Source organism: Psammomys obesus, unplaced genomic scaffold (genome assembly GCF_907164565.1).
Source record: "Psammomys obesus unplaced genomic scaffold, mPsaObe1.curated_primary_1811, whole genome shotgun sequence".
Classification (NCBI taxonomy): Eukaryota; Metazoa; Chordata; class Mammalia; order Rodentia; family Muridae; genus Psammomys; species Psammomys obesus.
In genome coordinates this window covers 3369003-3391165 of record NW_026592481.1, presented here as the reverse complement: position 1 = coordinate 3391165, position 22163 = coordinate 3369003, and the positions used below count along the sequence as shown (strand labels likewise).

At 37.5% G+C, this 22163-nt stretch overlaps 1 protein-coding gene and 1 long non-coding RNA gene across 2 annotated transcripts in view; one reads left to right on the top strand and one right to left on the bottom strand.

Annotated features, from left to right (window-relative positions):
* The window catches only part of Arhgap6 (Rho GTPase activating protein 6), a 296896-nt gene that overhangs the window by 193470 nt on the left and 81263 nt on the right, over positions 1-22163 (bottom strand). The window lies entirely within an intron of this gene.
* LOC129681451 (uncharacterized) lies at positions 16062-18865 on the top strand. Its single transcript, XR_008720845.1, has 2 exons — positions 16062-16276; positions 17284-18865. It is a non-coding gene; the product is annotated as an uncharacterized LOC129681451 (long non-coding RNA).

Here is a 22163-nt window from a genome sequence, read left to right as displayed (position 1 = left end):
TTTTTTAACCATTTCATGCCTCGTCCTGCATATAGTAATTTCTGTGAATAGATACTTCATGAATGAGTTCAGTGAGTGGAGAAAACAAACAAACAAACAAAAACAGTTAAAGCTATATTAAGATCATTTTTAACAGTTCAATGACTGCCAGGAGCCCCAAAGGACAGGGTTTGACAAGAGGCATCTGAGGGAATTGGAGTTTATGATAGAACCCTTCTGTATTCTAACCAGTGGTGAATAGACAGCTCACTGACAATAGTGAGCTGCCTCAGCAATTGCTGCCAAACCAGACAAACTGAGGTGAATTGGATCCATGGGATCTATACGGTAGGAGAGAACCATATCATACAAGTTTTTCTTTAACCTTCCCACATCCACCATGGTATACACACACACACACACATATGCATACATATGCATACAAAAGTGAATGCAGAAAATTTTTGTTTAAAAATCATGAGATTGTACCCTTCAAAGAGCCTCAGTTAAAAAAAAAAACAAATAAATAAAATTACTGTGATTCTCAAACTACTGTCAACCCCAAACACATTTAGACTTTATGGTACACAAGTTTAGTTTCTGTATATTTTAGGTGGGAGAGGAGGGGGTGGGGTGGACTCAGTTAACTTCCTGTATTCATGGTCAAGTAATGACTCAAACCTTACTTCCCCATTTTTCATTTATCAGTTAAAAGAAAGGAAACGGGAAACAAAATAAAGATGTGAAAGATAAACAATATAAAAAAAAAGACACAGTGGTAAAATAATATTGAAAATCATCATGTTATAAAACGTTAGCACTTATTTGTGACATTTGGCTCTGTTGTGTTGGATCACCTCCCTGCAGCAGTGGCTGATGTTTGATTTCATGGTGCCTCCCACAGATACACCCACAGCTGACCTCTGCTTTGTGCAGTTGCTAATGACTAAACTGCACATATTATGCTGGCAAAATCTACCCCTTTCATCTAGGGCTGTTACACACAGGGAATTAGAGGTTCGTAGCTGAATAATGTTTCTTTCTCAAAATGCATCACGATCAATTTTCATTAGAACAAAGTTATATGGGCTGATAAATTGCTGTCCTTTGCCAAAGTATTACTCATCATTGTATATTCACCCATGCCACTGAGATACCCCATCTTATGAGGAGAAAGAGGTAATTAGATATATTATTAGGCTCTTTAAACACAAGTTGCACTGTCTCTAGCAAGTGCATGATATGCACATTTCATCTTATGATATTCCCCCCACCCACCTGACAGCTGACTTTCATCCATTAGAACATGTTGATGGATATACCATTTCAAATTGAAATATTTGGATATCTGGCTCTGAATTAGGGAAAAGGAAATGGTGAGCTAATTTCCTCTTTTCTCAAGCTGAATCACTCAGTTCACTGTGTTACCACTCACACACAAGTAATGTTATAGCAACCTCTGGCTTTGTTCTTAAGCACACAAAAGTAAAACCATGTTCACAGGAACATTTTTATTTTTAATTCTAAATTTTAAATTCTCTGAGCAGTTTAAATAGTATACCATATTTTATAATACAGGGTCATCTAGTTCTTTTTGCAGTATCTTCTTGATGACTGTCATCTGTATCAACATCAATACAACAGAAAGGTTTAATTAGGTGTCCAAAGCAGTTTATTTCTTTATTCTCAACCCCTAAACTCATAGGTAAAAGTTTGCACATTGGGCAGTATAGTTTTCATTATCTCTATAATGATTCTAGCTTTACTTTTATTAACTTTAAAGATTTATTTTTGTGTGTAATGTTTCTTTTTTTATTACTTCTTTTAGTTTTTGAGATACTTGGTCTGTAAATGTTCCACATATATACATACATGTATATCCATATATGTATTCAGGGCTGAGCATTTGGTATTGAATGGCCACTTCAGTCAACATTTCTTAGTTGACTGTAGTTCTTTATCTAATTTGAGGCATACTGCTCTTTTCGTTTATTTTACACTTATAAATGTTTTGCCTGCATTTATATGTGTATACCATGTGTGCCTGATGACTGTGAAGGTAAAAAATGGTGCCAGGTATTCTATAATTGGTGCTAAGAATGATTGTGATCTAATATTTGGATACTGAGAATTAAGACTGACTGAGTCCTCAACAACAGCAACAAGTGCTCTTAACCCCTGAGCTATTTCTAGCTCCTGATTCGAACTTTCAATTGGATTGTAATATATAATTTCAAACTCAGGAAATACATAGACTTCTTATTCACTTATTTAGTGCCTTTTCTGTTGCTATGACACAGCATACATGGCATACATACATAAAAATGAGGTTTATCTCACACATGGTTATCATTACAGAAATTTCAGTTCAGCTGAGGTCTCTCCTTGTAAAGTCATTGATGCTATCAATGGTATTCTAGCTTCAAATACCATTGATACATAAATTTGGGAAATAAATTTCTAGTGTGCTAAATGTTATATGACTCAAACCATAGCAGTAATTTAAATAAGTTCTGACAAAATATGTTTATTGCTTAACCCTCCATAAGAAATATGTCAAAGTTGTAGAAAGAAGTGACAAAAATGTCATTATTGAGGGGTTTCTGAAGACACTTCAGAGTCAGAGATAAAAATAAACTATAGGTTCACCCATACTCTTTTTGCTTTAGGAATAATGGGGTGGATACTAATAATCAGGTAGAAGACACCTCTAGCTATATCAATGAGGATGTTTCAAGAAAGGCTTAACTGAGGAGGGAAGAGCAGCCCTGGATGCAGATGGTACTATCCCATATTCTGCAGTTTCCTGTTGAATAAATAGTAAAAGAGAACAACATGTGTCAAGTACCAGCATTCACCTTTCTCTTCTTCATGGCTTCAGATGGAATTTCATCAGTTATTTCATACTCCAGCCACCTCACCTAGAGACATTCTCACCACTATGTTTTCTCTACTATGAGAGACTATACCCTCAAACTGTGAGCCAACTCTAAACTATCTTTTATAAGGTGTATTGTCACAGTAATGAAAAAGATAAGTGGTACAAAAACCAAAATATGAGGACGCTAACTTACTTTCACAAAACACCATTTGAGTCAATATTTGTCTGTTAATTTTCACTGGCCAATTGCCTTTTTCTTGAAATGCCAGACACAAGTTTCAGACTTCATACTTTACTATTATCCATCTACCTTAGACAACAATTCATAATAGCCAGAAATTACTAATAATTTAGATTCTCTTCAACCGAAGAATAGATAAAGAAAATATGACGTATTTTCACAATGGAGTATTACTCAGCTATTAAAAAATGAAATCATAAAGTTTACAGGCAAATGGGTGGAATTAGAAAAAATAATTTCATGTAAGGTAGTTCAGACCCAGAAAAGTAAATATGGTATCTGTTCACTTATATTTGGATATTAGCTGTTTGTCAATGATAACAAGCTACAATCCATAAGACTGCAGAGGTTAGGTATAGAAGAAGGTACTAGGGGAAGACAGATATGCCTCTTTAGGAAAGGGTAATAGAAGAGATCATTATAGTTGGATGAGGGTGGGACTGGAATGGGAGAATCAATTAAGGGCCATTTGAGGGGTAGTATAGAAACTTTCTAAAATATATGCATATATGGAGGCAATATAAATGAAATCACCAAAATAATGGGGTAGACTGAGCCCTACCTAGCCATCTCTTGCCACCAACTAAAACTTCCAACACCAGCATTGGATTACATCAAATTGAGTTGTTGGTCCCATGGAAACCCCCCAGAATCCAGGCTGTTGCCAAGACTATGGGTTGCTCTCCACAAACTGACAGCAAGGCCTCATTGCTAAAGAGAACACCTACACAATTCATTGAACATGAAGAAGTCGAGCCGTTGCCTGCATAGACCCTTCACCCCTATGTTTTAGCATCTTTGGTACAGGAAGGTACTCTGCATACTACCAAAAGAGAAATGTGAACAACAACCTAAGCACAAACTCTTGGTTTGACAATGGTGTTATGCATGTAAGATATGCTAAGCCAATGGTGCCACAGAGCTTGTGGGAGTAACCAATCAATGTATGATTTGACTTAAGGCCCACTCAACAATATAGAAGCCATATACAACATGCTTTTGGTGACCAAGATCCTGAGACTAGATAGCCTAGGGACCTAAGGTAAAACCAAACACTAATGTTCTTTAAAAAAAAAAATGTAGTAATAAAATACATTCTGTTATGCACTCGTAGATCAGTGCCTTGCTCGGCCATCATCAGAGAAGCTTCCTCATGCAGCAGGTATGAACAAATATAGAGACCCATAGCTAGACATTATGCAACAAGAAAGAGACCTTGGAACACTCATTCCTAAAGGGGATGTCTCCATTAAATGCTTCTCCTCAGAAATACAGGAGAGGAACCACACAGGAGAGGCAGAAAGTAAAAGCTACAGGGAAAAAAGGACTCAAGAAAATAAAGCTCTATAAATCAACATGAGAAAAGCACATCTGAACTCAGAGACTGAAGCAGCATATACAGGACCTGCAAGGGTCTGCACCAGCTCCTCTGCGTATATATTATAGCTTTCCAGTTTAGTGTTTTTATGGGATTCTGAGTGTGTGAACCAAAGACTGGATGTCTGCTTCTTGTGCATTCTCTTTGGCTCTTTCTCTTTTGTTTGTTTCATCCAATTCCAATGTGTTAATATTTGTTTTATCATATTATATTATATTTAATAATTATTCATTAGAAGCCTGTTTTTTTTTTTTTTTAATAAGAAACAGAATGGCAGTTGTCCCCAATGAGAGCACAGGTGGAAAGAAACTGGGAGTAGTAGAGTGAGGGGAATCCATTATTAGAGTATATGCGAAAAAATATTTTTAATAAAAGGAAAAAATACAAACATTTTCTCAAGATTGTAATTTTAGCACTCAATCCCTATGATTTTCTGCATTATTTTGAAGGCTGAGAGTTGGGGGTTGGATGACAGAAGTAGGTCAGTAGAGAAAGACTTTGAAAGTTAAATCCACTTTTTTTGTATGCTTTCCAGCTGCCTCAGACCCCGTTGTCCATAGAGAGAGTTTCTACCACTACACACTCTCTTTGGCATGAGGGACTATGACCTTCTGAAGCCATGAGCCAAAATAACCTTTCCTTCCTTATGTTGCTTCTGCAAAGTATTTTGTTGCTTCTGCAAAGTATTTTGTTCCCAGTGATAAGAAAAGCAACTGAAACAGAAAATAATATTCAAATATCACTAAGAATCTATCAACATGGTCCTTTCCTAGAATAAACCCATTGTTGGTATACATATTTGTACTGAATAACTGTATCACAAAGAAAAATGCTTGAAATTTTACTGACCAAAACAAAATCTCTCCCCTTTTAAAGAAAATGACAGTCCATATTTGTATGCATAAGAAAAATACAAAGAAATAAATATTTTTCTTGTAGTCTTTTAAAACTAATTAACTCTATAGGGAGCAAGGATATTTAGAATTTGACTTAGTAATAGCCTATTTTTTACTGTACTTCTTATATCTGAATATTACAACATTTCAGGAAAATTTAAGAAAAGGAGATGGTTGTATAAATATAAAAAATTGCATCATACCCAGCTGCCTCAATACATCATAATTTTAAAGTGATACTTTAAAGATATTTATCCTTTGTTTCTCCTTGAAACAATGCTAAATAAGAAAACAGTAAGTAATAAAACAAAGCAAGAGCAGAGCTATGGTTGCTAAAGTAACTATACAGTATTTTCTTTGAAATGTGGTAGAGCAGCTACTGCAGTTCAATTCAAGTTCATGATTCTGTAGAAAGCTTATATGTTCAAATTCCTTATTGTACACAACAGTAGCACTTCAACCAAGCAGGTGAAAATGGGGGTGAGACAGAAATACCCACAACATTCAGATTATTAAGGAAAAATGAGAAATAATACTACCTAGAATTTGGGATGTCGAGAAAATAGTTCCCTCGCTTCTACTTCACTCTGTCTAGAAGCTTCAAGAGGAAATTGACACCTGCATTTATGGCACTGAGATGACTCTAGTATTAATGAGCTCTACCCAGAGATCATGCAGTAAACATAGATTAAGTAAACTTCAATCCTCTAATATAGGCTTTGGCCTCAGAATCATGTAACGAGCAATGCAGTATGAGCACCCTCCGAACTATCATTTTTTGTGAATAAAATAGTGAATATTTATTACCATTAGCGTATCTTCTGAAGCAATTTCTATACACGTTTGAAGATGTTATCATTAATTTGTATCGTATTTCATGTTGCCTTAGGGACTGATGGGATTCTCCACCTATACCGTGCCAAGAGTTAGTTAATATCTTGGAGATTGTCAGGAGAGGTAGTCCCACTGAGCCATATTTGATTTTTGCACAGGTTTTCTAACTCAGTCACTCCTCATTCTGAAAGTATGTAAAGATGGTTCAATAGTGGAGAGTCCACATTCATTTTCCCACATAAATAACACATGGTGATTTGAGTTCACAGGCCAGCTCATGTAGCCCCAGTTCAACCATGATGCATTTGAAGCACAAAGTGGGGAAATATAAATATAAATGACAACTACATTCCCACCCTTCTGAGAGAGGAGACTCTCAATCATGGGATAGGGGAATAAATGCTGAGTTGGGGTCAAAGATTCCATATCAGTTTCTTCTGGAAGCTTCTAAGCCAGAGATAATGTCATGGGAGGCTCTATAGGGTCTCTTTGATCAAGCTCAGTTGCATGGCTCAGCAACATTTACTGAAACAGTGAAATAACAAGCCTTTGAGTCTGCATGGTAATTTCAGTATCAATCAAGCTCTGTCACCTCTTCTCAATGAAATATTTGGGAAGAATGGACCAAGTGCTTTGGTTTTCCTCTGACTTTATTGGCTTAGATCCATGAAGAACTCCTAGTAGTCTATTTTGTTTTGTATAAAAGGGATAACATGGGGTTCAAAAGAATGGTGTGGGAGGCAGTGCTGCAGAGATGAAATATTTTAAAGACAAATTTAATTTCAAGCTGAAATGGACTTTTTGTGTGTATGACCATGTCCCAAAATAGAATCCTAGAAGAAAGGTGTATTTCAGAAAGATGAAGACACTTCTCAACAATCAGCACTTTTAATATATATTTTAAACCCATTAATATATACATTCCTGTATTTTTTCCAGACAGCATAAACACAATTTATAACTCATGAAAAGAAGGAAAAACATTTAATTAGCATGCACTCTATAAGACAACGTTAATGCAGCTCTTATATTACAGTGTAATTTTCATTAGCATAAAAATTTACTATTTTCCACTTTAAAAATAATTTTACAGAATTTTAAGTATAAGTCAAAGACCTGCTGAGGCTGGCAATATTGCATAGTGGTAGAGTACTTGCCTAGCATGTGTGAGTTCCCAGTACTAAACATAAAAAAAAAAATTAAGAGCTCCTTGAAAAGAAAAATATTTTCATTCTCGTACTCCTTTATACATAGTAGAAAATATTTCTAAATAAGGAGGTGAAAAATTACCTCCTCAATGAAAATGGCATTTTTAATTTCTAAAAGTATATCTTGATGTGACCAACATACTTCAGAGAGTGTGTGTGAGAGAGTTTATGTCTTACAGAGAGAAAACACCCCCCACTTGTCCAAGTTCCTCCCCCATAAGGAGAATGGAACCTTTTGCACCAACCATGCAACCCTTTCTATTTGCAGAAAAAATGATGCCTTTAAACCATTAAAGAAGCAGAACAACTTAAGCTGAAAGGAATCAAAATGAATTGTAAAAATCTAAAACAACACCAGACTTAAATTTTAACTTTTTTTTTTTTTTGTCTAAACAAAGGGACACTATTTTCAAGTAAACATACATATCATATAATTAAATACAGGTGACCTAGAAACACCCAACTTACAAATATTCTGTTCATGGGAATAGTCAATCCAACACAATCAGATCTGAAAGAAAACAGGCTCTGTCTAGACTTCAGGTTGAGGGAAGGATTACCCTTCAAATCACCCTGTACTCTTCCTGCTGGATACTGGAGTTAGTAATGGTTAGAGTGAAAATTTAAAAAAAAGGGGGGGAGGGGAAGTCATGGTCTTCGTGCCACTGCAGTATTCCCTTCCCACAATTCTCACCAAGGAATCCATTTCCCGTAAGTGTTACAAAGACTGCGTTGGTTCCCAGGCCGACCCATCAGAAGTCCACTGGGCCCGCAGTTTAGCTGGAATTGTGCTATTAATACTAGGCTGACTTCCCATTTGGAAACTAACTCTAGCCCTGACAGTGCTGGTCAGCTCTGTTATGGTTAAATAGATTTGTGGGAGGTCCTGGGAAACTGCCAGTTAGAACATCCTTTCTGTGGGAAAATTCCTTTCGAGGCCTAAACAACTCACTGTCAAACACGGTTTTCAGCCACAACTTGGGAAGGGCCTCTGGCATTGACAAATCAATCCTCACCTTTCTTTTCTGGAAATGTTTGGGTAGTCACTGCAGTAAAATAACACAGACAAGCATAAAAGTAAATTCAAAACTCAAAACAGAATATCCGCTATGGCAAAAAAAAATATGAGTATATTTTACTGGCAATGCTAATGTATCAATAGATTGACACTCCACATTCCCCACACACAATACCATGCACAGATGTACACTTCAACACATGATGCTTCATGCAGATGTATTGTCATTAAGACAAAATTGCCTTCTCTCATTGTAAAAAAAAGATCCACTATGACTCAGGCACCACTTTGTGCTTTAACTTTTGTTATTTCCTGGGGGTTGATTTATACTCATTCTCAACTCTCACTTGGTTCTCTTCACACAAAAAACATCAGTGCAATAACCGGATAAAACATTGGTGAAAAGTTGTAACCAACATTAGCCTGGGACCTTAGGAACATCGTATTTAAATCACCCAAGAGCTTTACCAATAGTATCAAAGTCTTCCCAAATGCATGGTATGAATGTCTACAAGGAATGTTCTCATCAGTAGCAAGTTGTTTGTTTGTTACAAGGTGGTGAACTACAGATTTGAGTAGTTTTCCCACACAAAGGATAATGATAATGAACCAGAGACTATACTAATGTTTGTGATAGTAGATTGTAATGAATATCTGCTGCCTAGGAAAACGAAAGCACTACTGCTAAATAAAGTAATGGTCATAGTAAATCTCTGTCATGTAGGAAATCATCAGTGCATTAAGCAGAAGCAGGACAAAAAAAAAAACCTCTTCCATATTAATTTAAAGATAGCACAAAAAAGCAATGAAGACATGAGTGCAGGATGAACGATACTTCAGCTTTGTATTCTAGCTTTCTTACTTAATCATTCCAAAGTATAAAATAGTCTAGGACCCACAGGAAATCTAAAATGAAGTGATAGAAGATTTGAGTGGAGTCCTTAAAATAAATGCCTGAGAATGATCTTTCAGTTGGTTTATAAAATATAGACTCACAAGTAGAAAGACTGTATCATTTATAAATACTTGCGAGAATATGATAGTTTTAACCCATCTTACATAAAACAATGAAACTGACTGAATGAGTGATGTCAGTATGGTGGTTTGAATAGAAATAGCCTCCATAGACTCGTGTGTCTGAATATTTGGACTATAGGGAGTGGCATTACTATGAGGTGTAGCCTTGTCAAAATAGTTGTGGCACTGTTGCAGAAATTGTGTCACTGTGGCGGCAGGCTTTGAGATCGTATATGCTCAAGCTATGCACAATGTGACACACAGTCTCCTGCTGCTTTCAGATCAAGATGTAGAACTGGTGTAGGGACTTTTTCTGGCATGAACTCAGTGGCAGGCTCTTTGATCACCACCCCCTGAAGAGTGCAGCCTTGCCAGGCTTCAGAGGAAGACAATGCAACCAGTCTTGATGAGACCTGATAGGCTAAGGTCAGATGGAAGGGGAGGAGGACCTCCCCTATCAGTGGACTAGGGAAGGGTCATAGAGAGAGAAGAGTGGTATTGGGAGTAGACGAGGGAAGGGACCACAGCTGGAATACAAATTGAATAAACTGTAATAAATGATAACAATAAAAATACTAAAATGATGTAGAACTCTCATCTTCTTCTCCAGCACCAGGTCTGTCTGCATGTTGCCATGCTTCTCATCATGGTGATAAATGACTAAACCTCTGAAACTATAAGCCAGGCGCAATTAAATGTTTTCATTTTTGTAAGAGTTGCTGCGGTCATGGTGTCTCTTCACAGCAATAGAAACCTTAGCTAAGACAGTCTGAAAAAATAATATAATTTTAAAATTTTTTCACAATTTATTCATTATATATTCCAATTGAAGTCCCCTCAGAAGGCCCACAAGGAGACCAACAAAATTAAAAGATCCAAGCCCAGGGGGTCCTGCAGTGACTGATGCACCACAGAGGACCAAACATGGGGGAGACTGAGACTCCCTGCTCAGATATGGTTGATTGGTAGCTCAGTTTCCATGTGGAAAAATTTTCATTTTTATGAAAACATTTTCTTTTCCATTCAGAAATGTATCATTACTTAGTTTGCCCATGAGAAGAAAAAATTTCATTAAACCATATGAGGAAGTGGAAATTATGTTTAATTAACATATTAATACTGTAAATTATATTGTAATTGTATAAAAATTGAAGGTAACCGAAACAGTTTTGCTTTGTTCATACAGTTTGTAAACATCTTATTTCATCTATAATAAGGCATATTAATTTATAAATACCAGCGCCAAGCTTCTTATCACTATAACCCAATTCTGAAGTTCTAAATAAATTAGCATAATTTATGTGAAACAGTGCATTTCTATATTGTGTTGCCTTCACACTTAAAAATATAAATCATCCTTTGTCTTTAATCTGGCCTTCCATGAATCTTACAGGCCTCAGATTTATCTTCCTTCTCTTGCTGCCTTCAGCATCCATGAAACTGTTTAATGAAATCCAGTTTGCTATTTACCATTAAGTCACATAGATACTACTTGCCACTGAATTCTATACAATTACATATATTTAATGATAACAGAGGTACTGTTTTCTTTTAATATCTCACTTTAAAGACTTTATTGAAACAAGAAAAATTTGAAATCCTATAAAAGAAAATTTGAGAATTTTCAATTCCTGTCATTTTGATTAAAAAATATTTTAAAGACATGTGTATTTACTTGTATGTCTTTCGTTTATGCATGGAAGTGCAGGGTCCATGGAGGTCAGAAGAGGCTCGTGAAACCTCTGGAGCTTGAGGTACAGGCAGTTTTTAACTACTTTATATGGATGCTGGTAGATAAACACATATGCTCTGGAAGAGCCTCTGGTATGTCCTACTAATTGATGAGACATCTCTGTGACCCATTGTTTGCTTATTCGAGATGGCTACTCAGTTCTCCAATAATAAGGCCAATCAAAGTGCTTAAACCAAAGCACTTTAAAATCAAAGGACTGAACTCTGTCTTCTAAAGGAGTCACAGTATGTTAAGGGAAGTGAAACTTCTAGGGTCAGCTCCTACATGATGTTTACAAGAAAACCCACATGCATGCTGCCTTATAGCTTGTTTATAATTGGACCCTGTTGTGACAAATTATGATATTTCAATTTTTAGCTCAGACAAGCAACATTTCTCACACCATTACCCACAGCCAAATAAAACTTAGAGATGGAAGCTAAGTCAAGACAGACTTATCTGTACTAAAGGCAGCAGGAATCACTCACTGATGGATATTTACTCTCAAGCTATGTGGAAGGCAGTAAAAAAGTGGGCAGGGAGAAGAGAAGACAAGCAGTAGTTACTGTTATTCCATTAGCCAGCTGCTGCCAAAGAAGAAAGGGGAAACTTACCTAGTTCTCTCTAAAACCCAGATGTAACCCATAGACTCAGTATGCAAGTGGGGTCATTAGTAAGGGGAGCAGGGGTTTCCTCTGGCATGAACTCAGTGACAAGCTCCCTGATCACTTCCCCCTGGAGGATGCAGCCTTGCCAGGCTACATATGAAGACAATGCAACCAGTTCTGATGAGACCTGATAGGCTAGGGTCAGATGGAAGGGGAGGAGGACCTCCCCTATCAGTGGACTAGAGGAGGGGCATAGGGGAAGAAGAGGGAGGGAGGATGGTATTGAAAGGGGATGAGGAAGGGGACCTCAGCAAGGATATAAATTGAATAAATTGTAATAAATGATAATAAAAGATTCATTAGCTCAAAATATCAAATAAAAAAGGAAGAAATGATCAGCATATCTTTCTGTTTTCACTGTCACATCTCAGTGTAGTTATCTGAAACTAACACAGTTCCTCATTGCATCAGCCTGAGAGTAGATTGAACAACACGCACAGTAGGATGGATCATGTAAAAAGGAAACCTGTCATCCTGACAGCCTATATACGAATATTCTTACATGCTGGACTTTGGCTTATGTAACATTACAATTTCGAAGATGCTTACTCTCCTAAGAGGTAGGAATGTTCTCTTACTTGCAGCTGAATACTTCTAATGCATTTGACCCCTCTAATCAACCTTCCAAAATTAAAGACAGTAAATTTTCCTCCTTGTTATATACTGCCACAAGTTAAAGGTTTTAGAATCCTGAAAGACCAACCAGTATTTTAATTTTATTATTTTATTCACATGTGTGTGTGTCGAAGTGCAGGGTGCATGCTGTCTGCAGGACAGTCTTGAAGGTAACAGGACAGCTTTGAACATCAGTTATCTTCTTCCACCATGGATTCCAGGGATCAACATTTTTTTTAATTTTTTATTAATTACACTTATTTCATTTTGTATCCCCCATAAGCCTCTCCCTCCTCCCCTCCCGATCCCACCCTCCCTCCCCTTTCTGCATGCATGCCCCTCCCCAAGTCCACTGATAGGGGAGGTTCTCCTCTCCTTTGTGATCTTAGTCTATCAGTTCTCATCAAAAGTGCCTACATTGTCCTCTTCTGTGGCCTGGTAAGGCTGCTCCCCCCTCAGGGGGAAGTGATCAATGAGCAGGCCAATCAGATTATGTCAGAGGCAGTCCCTCTTCAGGGATCAAATTTTTATTTTTCAGGCTTGTCCATCAAGCATTTTTACCCATGGAACCATCTCACCAACACCTAATTGTTATTTTATTCACTCTACACAAAAGCTATCTCATTGACTGCCTTTAGAATATTAAGCAATAGGGATTACTACAGTGAGGTACTTTTATCATCTAGATCAAAATAAAAATAGAAAAATAATTACAAAATTCATTGAGTATATTGTATTCATAATCACTAGAAAACAACTGTTCATTTACATTGAATGCAGAAACCCACACTGCATTTGTTCATTAGTTATTCAAGATAAATAATAGCATAGCAATAGTTTTGATGCCTGGTTTTGACATCCACTGGGACTGTGATATAAAGCAAGCAATCACTCTGAAAAATAAGCTTCTTTATATATTAGAGTCAGAAAGATAGATAACTCAGTAGTTAAAAACACCTATTGCTGTTGTAGAAGACTCATATTTGGTTCCAAGCACCCATACTGCATCACTCAAAACCACCTGTAATGCCAGCTCCAAAGGATCTGATGCCTCTGACCTCTGTGGGCACATTCATTCTTTAACACATATTCACAAACTGATCCATACACTTACACATAATTAAAAATACAATATTGGAAAAGTAGAAATATAAAAAAGAAGTAGGGATTCTCTTTGCCTTTGTCCTCTTAGGTTACCATGACAAATAGCATTGAGTGGTTGGCTTGGCTTAAATAGCAGACATTTATTTCTCACAGTTCTGTAATCTGGAAGCCTGTGATCAGGGTATCAGTTAAATTCTAGTGAAGACACTTTCTGATTTTCAGATGGCTGACTTTTCTCTGTGTCTTCACATGGCAGAATAAACCCTGCTTTATTCTAACAACACTCAGCTCATCAGGGTCCCACTCAACTTACCTCATCTAAACCTTTACCTGTTGAAGGCCCCATCTAAAATCTCATCACATTCAGGGACAGTATTCCACACAGAAACTCAGGAAAGTCCACAAGCATTCAATTCCTCACAAAATATTTTCTACAGGGGTATATCAAGATTAAAGACAATGGAAATTAGTAATGGTCAGTGTTATAACATTTTACTTAATAATTGGCAGTGGTTGTGTTACTAGCAACCACTAAGTACACAAAGAAAAAGTCAAAGTACGTGGCTGAAATGTTCATTCAGCACTTCATTAAGATGTATACATAAGACTCCTAATTTCAAAAATACTAAAGACAAAATGAGAACTTATAGCTGTCTTCTAAGCTACAGAATAAAGGGTACTATAAAGAGAACTGTAAAGCAGAAACCAAGACAAAAAACATAATACAACTGAACAAAGCAAACCACAAAAGAAAGGGGGCAGGGAAGTAGACTATAATGAAGTAAGAAGGGAGAGAGTTTTCAAAGTTAAGTATATAGCTAGATAAGTGTTTAGCATTGGAAGAGAGTTCTATTTTGCAGTGATTGGTGCCTTGGAATACTGTATGCAGCGACATTTCAGTTTTCACAGTGGCTAAAATGTGATTCTTCTCTTACATTCTTTCTTTTGTAATTTTACAATGATTCTATTTCAGGCATCTACAGTGACAAGTGATAGCATTCATGATGAAGAAGCAGTTGTAGGCTAGAGAGATGGCTCAGTTGTTAAGAACAGTTGCTGCTCTTACAAAGGACTGGGTTCAATTCCTAGCACCCACATGGCAGTTCATAACTGCCTGTAACTCTAGTTCCAGGGGATTGGATACCCTTACACACAAAGACATAAAATATGCAGGCAAAACACCAATGCTCATAAAAATATATAATTTTAAAAGATTAATAATAATAACAATAATGAGGAAGAGGAAGAAGAACAAGAACAAGAGGAACAAGAAGAGGATAAAGAAGAACAACAAGAAGAAGCAGAGGCAGCAGCAGCGGGTGTCAGCCACTGCTGGCTTCAAAGGCCAAAGAGTTTAAATGCAGTAAGAACTCACCTTATGGATCTGGAGGTGAAGGATCCTGTAAACTAAAGATAAAGAGACTTGGAAGAGTAATGGTATAGAAGCTACTTGGCAGCAGGCTAAAGACTAGATAGAGATAAATATAAGACCCATCCTTATTAGATTTTTTTAGCTGTATAAGGGAACAAGTTTCAGAAATTTTTCTTTTTTTTTATGCTACGGCATAGACTTAACATAAGATAACTGAACAGAATAACAAATTTGAAGCCACAGGTGCAGTGGGATGATATGTTCTTCATTGACAGAAAGGAAGCAGAACTACATAGAATTTGAATAAAAAGAGATAGGTTTGGCCGTGAGATAGGAGGAAATGAAATCTCTGATACCTGTATTTTATTCATATATGATATTTTACCACAATGACACACTCATCTAGTTTGTTTATGTGCAACTAAAATGAATGGAATAGTAAGGCTTGAAATAAGCTTGTTTTAACTTTACAAAAATGTTACATACCAAGATTATGGTGTTTTATAATTTGCCATGAGATTTGCTTTCTCTGGATCTTGAACTCAGTATCACAAGAACATTGATGGGGCTGAGGTTCGGAAGTGACTGTGAACTCTTATAACCATGGCTGGTTAATGAATCACCCAGGAAGCATTAGAGACCAGGATGTTACCTCCTCCAGACCAGAGGTCTTCCAGGTGGTCTGTGCTATCAGGCAGGCACATCTGCTTCTCCACATGAAGGAAACAATGCCAGAATACAGGGTTGGCTGGCAAAGCCATAAGGTCAAACCTTGGCCTCTCTTCCCTGATTTCCTGCACTGACCTGGACTGAGCTACATGACCTGACTTGTAGCAATTCTGTGCACTGGAGAAAGAACTAAATCAGGAGCCACTGCAAGTTCCTCTTTCCAAATCAGCAGAATGCCCTCTGATTCATTTACTCACGAACTTTAATTATCCTCTTCCTGTGGTCAGACACTGGCCTCGGCTTTGAAGAAAGTATAGCAGTGACAGAACTTTTCCATGTAGTATTGATTGCCACAGGGACTAATTATTAATGAGGTCTCTTACTGTTTATCTAAACTGATGCATCTGTAAATCTTGTTCAGCATATTGGATTACTATTTACAGAGGGTGAGGGTGTTGTTTATTTCTCAGCATGGAAAACGCACATGTTGTACTTTTCATTTACAGGGAACAGCTCAGAGGAACCAAAGCCCCAGAATAAATACTTCATTCTGAAACCCACGAAGAATGACCAGCTACCAAATGACATGTGTTCTAATTTTACTATGCCCATTTGGTTCCTGCTTACAAACCTGTCAGAAGATCCAAGTGCAATATAATGGACCGTAAGTTTATTGTGCTGTTTGCCCAAATTGCCTTCTCATCCCTCTACTGTTAACCTTTCAATTTGCCTTGTTACCATATATGGATTTGTCTTCTAAAAATTCACTTAACGTTGTCTTAAAGTATATGTTTGGCTTGAAGTGTAATCGGGTTTTCACCCTGAGCACATGGTTCTTAACACTGGCTTTAATGTTTCTGTTTTGAAGCTAAATATGTTGATATTTGGAAATATAATAGAACAAAGTATTCTAATATTTTATACATTGAATTGAAATCACAAATTTCATAATGCTTTGCAAATATTGTATATATTTGCTTAATTTTTCCATTATAAGCTTTTATCCATTATATAATCTCTGTGTTACCTTTCGACTATCTCCGAAGCACATGGATTGAACAGTTTTCTCTAACTTGCATGTAAAGGCCTTTTTTGCTTTATTTTTAAAGGTGTTATTTAAAAACAACAAAGTACACAGATTTTAGAAATAGGTAGAAAGTATGAAAAGTAAATTGTCTAATAATAATATAAACCAACCATAACGTTTTTATTTGTTTTGCTTTTATTAATGTATTATATACTGATGGTGAAATTATTTTTATAATTTAAAATAATAACTGGGTAGTTGTGTATCAATTCAAGCATAAACATTTTGAAGCAAATGATTTCCTCAGTCTTAGACACGAAAAGTTGATGCTCCAACCAAGGACCATGCATCGAGATAACCGAGAACCCCTGCGCAGATGTAGCATATTTTGTTGCTGTTGCTTTTTTTTCTTTGTTTTTCTTTTCTTTGGGGGTTGTTACAAGAATGAAGGGCAGATGTGGAAGAACTGGGAATAGAGTGGGATTGCAGTGCATGGTCTGAAATTCCCAAAGTGTCAATAAAATTATGTTTTAAAAAAATGTAATTGCCATCCTATAAAATTTGTAAGCTTTCTATATCCCATCTACCTGTTTTCAGATGTTTTACAAACTACTGAATCCTATTCTTTGATAAATTCTCAATAGGACTTTATCATCACTTCCTGCCCAAGTCTCTCAACTGAATTCAAAATGCGGATTTCAGAAGTCGGGAAGTCTTTCTTGTCTACTGAGCATGTGGCAGTTCCTGTTTATCTTGCTTCCAAGTTCTCTTTGTGAAGATAAACTGTTTCCATGACTCTTCAGATTACTGACCAGGAAGTTTAGAAGAGTCTAGAACTGTGCTTTTAAAAATGCTAATGTGCTTCTGGTGCCAAGAAAGACTCATTGTATGTTCAACAGGACTAAAATGTAGATACTGCTGCTGGTGGTCTTGGGCCACACACTGAGTAGTATCTGTGAGTTTTACTACTTAGGCATGATGTAGAACCCAGGATTGCATACATGCCTTTCTCTATTTCTTTCCACCTTATTTTGCAAAACTGATTCTCATTAAATACTGAACTCATCAATTCAGTAAGATTACCTGGCACTGGAGTTACAAATATTCTGTTGCTGTTTTCTCAATACTAAGGTTGCAGAAGTGTGCCTCCATGCCAGTCTTTTTACATAGGTTCCAGGGAATCAAACTCAGATTCTCATGCTTGGCAGTGCTACTTTGTCAACTAAGGCAACTTTTCCTGTTATAGAAAAGATTTCTGGTTTGTGGATTGTTTCTTCCTTTCTGTTCTCATTCAAGAACATTATTTAGTCCTGGGAGTTCAAGAGTTGCCTAACACAAACATCCAGGTTGAAGGCAGCACAGAACTTGGAGATAGCATGTGCTTGAGGTTTCCAGGTGAATTTAACTTAGAAAAAGGGCATATAAGTGACTGTAACACATGACCATATGAAGGCAGAATGAAAAGAATATGGTGCTGATAAGATTCTGTGACATGAATATGGCTTTCATGACATGCCAGACACTGGGTTACAATCTTGCATTTGCAACACATTCTTTGGTATTCCAATATGATTTGGGGTTGGATATAGTTCACTTTATGTTCTTTATAAAGAAATTGGTAAATCGAGAATTGAGTGACTTGCTGAGGTCAATAGCAAGTAAGAGATGAAGATAATGAAGTCTGAAGCTCTGTCCATTTATATACAGAGTCACTGCTGTTATCCTTCAGGCTTGGGAACCTTTTATTGAAGATGGTAGCAGAGACTGTGGACCTCCCAAAAATATGCTCTCTACCTTGATTTTAGTGTCCACAGGAACTATAACCATAGCATCTACTTTCCAGTGCCTCCTACTGCTAGAGCCTGTTTTGCCTCCTTTACCTTTCAAAAGCAGGCCTCAATTAGGAATCATATGAAACTGTGTATGAATATCCTAATGGCCATGAATGCCATGTGAGGTAAATATGAGCTACTAAATAGCGTATCATTTGAAGGAGATACATCTAATGCTTCTGTGTTTTGTTTCGTTTTGTTTTCCCTTAATTTCTCAGGCTAGTTGCTTCAAAGCCATATCCTTTTTTAATGACAAAGAGAATTTTTTACACTCACATGTACAAACACAGAGACAATAGAATATTTTTGAATGGATGAAAATGCAACCATTATCCAACATGAAGGATGTGCTTTCTTAATTGCCTTGATTTTCTAATAAAAATATTGCTTTTTACTGTTTTCCCTTTATTAACAGTAGATGGTTTTCTCATACAATATAATCTGAATGCAGTCCCCCCCCCCTACTCCTGCCAGTTTCTCCTCATATCTCTCCAATATGGATCTTCTCTGTTTCTGTCTCTCATTAGAAAAGAACATGCTTCTAAAAGATAACAAAAAAACATAAATACAATGAAAACCATCATACTGAGGTTGGACAAGACAAGTCAATAGAAAAATAAAAGAGCTCCAAGAAAAGTCACAAGAATCAGAAACCCATTCATTTACACATTCAGGAGTTCCATAAAAGTAATAACTAAAAGCTATATTATATATGTAGAGGACCTGGTGCAGACTTGTACTCTCAGCTCTGGGGAAACAAGACAGGAGAGTTACTGGCCAGCCAGCATAGCTTATTTCGTGAATTCCAATTTGGTCAGAGGCCTCTGCCTCCCCGAATAAAGGTGGAGAGCAATAAAGGAAGATACTTGATGTTAATCTCTGCTATTCACATAAACACACAAAAAGAAAATCAGTTTCTAATTACTTAGCTAGTATAAAAGTAGATACTGTATTTGAAGTGACAATGTGTTATGTGTTGATCTCCATAATTCAAAGGTCACTAAAAATTAAAACTTCCTTTGACATTTCCATTGAGTTATATAAACACCTGCTTAGACTTCATTACTTACAGCAATAACTGTAAGAAAATGGATTTCTTAGATACAGCTCATGGAACTATTAGAGAGAATGTTTCAAGTTCATCATGAGCTACAGACTATGGCTTCATTCGTCATTAAATATGGTAATATATGTCAACTAGATATTTGCCTACTTACAAAGAATGTCTAAAATGTGTTTTCAGTAGAGATTGTCCTTACTCTGATATGATAGAGAAAACAGACTGTATAAAGAAAAAAATATAACTAACATATTTTTTTTTATTCTAGTAAGGCTGAATCTGGAACTGGCACATCTCATTTGGTAGATATATCTCAAAATGCCTTAGCAAGGGAGAGAAATAACAAGTGCCCTCCATTACCTGATTGAAGTGCTTCTTGTTTTCTACACAATAGGCACCTAAGACATGGGAAACATTAAAATGAACCTGCTCCTTTCTGTGTATCTCTTGTTAAATTGGTTCAACAAATACACAGCCATTTATCGTCCAAGCCAGCGGTCAGCAAACCATAACCCACAGAACAAATCCAGCCCATCTCCTGTTAATGTAAGTAAAGTTTTAATGGAACAAGCCACACACATTCATTCGTATATCACCGATGTGCTAAAATTTTAGAGTTTTGACAGAGACCATGTAATTGAAAAATTCTAAAATATTTTACTATTAAAACTAAACATATTAAAGCGTGAATCACACATACCTCCTACAAAAACAACCACAAGAACTTATACTTGGCTAGAAATTTAGCTTATTTGCTTTGTAATGTTCATATTTTACTAATTTAGAATTATTATAAACCTTAATAGTGGGTGTAGGGAGCTGGTACAGTGATGTTTTTACTTACTTCTTAACTTCAATAATAAAAAAAAAATCAAATTACTACTGAAAATTTTTATACAAATTGTCTTTAGTGCATGGTTAATCACTGACAAATCAATTAAACATTATCTATCAGAAAGAAAATTCCTCCCCCCAGCAATGGGCAAATAGACACCTTGTCATTGATGTTGTTTTTACATCAGTCAGGGGCAGAGTAGATACACTCCTTTTTTCGTCCTAGCTGTATGCGTGGCTTGATGGCTAAAGATGTCCTGTTCCTAGGACTCATAAAAATAAAATCTAATCCTGGCAGTACAGCATAGGTAGGGGAAGACAGTGAGCTGCAGACTGCCATGCCACCCACAGTCATTGACACCCACTTGCTGCCATGCAACACAGCATGGATGCATGGCCAGCTTGCAGTGGGAGTCACCACAATATACTAGTATGTGGTGGTCAGACAGAAGAGAAAGAGATGTGGAGCAGCTTGAGCATTATGAAAGAGATTGATCTGGAGACTCGAGGGTAGAAAAGAATAGCCTGTTTTGAATGACTAGCCCTGCCATCTGGGTCCATGGTGAGGTCCCAGCCCAAGATGCCACTGAGGGTCATGTCTGAGTCTGTGGCTAGGCAGCAGGAGGAGTCAGTGTCTATATCTGTGGCTCATATTACCACTAGAGAACATGAGAATATCCCTGGACCTGGATAGGACAGCTACCAGGAACCACAGAGATGTTCAGGAACTTTGCGTAAGTGGCCCTGCCCCTCACTGGATGCAGTGCTCTGGAGATCTGGTCCCATTACTTACCAGCATCAGCACAGGGGAGAGCACCTCACTCAGGCAAACACAGTGGATCTGGCCCTGGAGGCAAGGGTGTGGGTAAGCTGGTCCCAAAGGGATGAATGTGGGGGACCTGGCCTCACCACTAGTCTACCATGGTGGGAGGAGGCATGAGTCTGGTGGAGGAGATGCTATCTTCCCCTCCCCCACTGCTACCCCTTGCCACCTCCAGCAGTCTGGAAAGCTACCCACAGGGTCATGAGATAGGAGAACTAGCCCTGCGTCGATAATGGTTGTAGCACTTGGGGGAGCAGTTTCTGCACCTTGAGGGGGCAACAAGAGTGGAGTTGATCCTGACTGCAAAGACACAGATGAGCCAGCTTTGAGGGTGTAAGAATTTGAGATCTGCCCCAGCTTCTCACAGGATGAAGCACTTGGGAGAGGGGGTCCCTGCACCTTGACTGGACAAAACAGTGGAAATAGCTCTAGAGTCCTGGGTACAGGTGAGCTGGCCCTGAGGGCAGGAAAGCACAAGAGTTGATCCTGCCAGAGTAGTGCTGGAGAGCTCACAATGGTGGTACAGATAAGGGAGTGGAGGTAGACTGACCAGCTCAGCTACTCAGGAGTAGATCCAGGGCTCTGAATTGGTCCACCCCAAAGTCTATATCATCTGTGCATGGTTGGGATGTGTGAAAGCTTCAGTCCTGCTATTCCAAAGGTGCAGGATCTCCATGACACAGGGCAACAACAGGATAACCAGGAGAAAACACCATGAGGATCCAATATTTATGATATGACAGAAGCCAAAGATCTCAAACCTAGACCAATGACTTATTACAATGAACATTTGCAAATGAAGATATGTGGACAAAGGAATATACTGTGAGACACTGTGACATAAAACAGCTTCAACAATGAGCTGTTTTTTTATGCTTTGTTTTGTTGCTGTTGTTGTCCTTGCTGTTGGCGGTGGTGGTGGTGGTGTTGTGTGTGTGTGTGTGTGTGTGTGTGTGTGTGTGTGTGTGTGTGTGT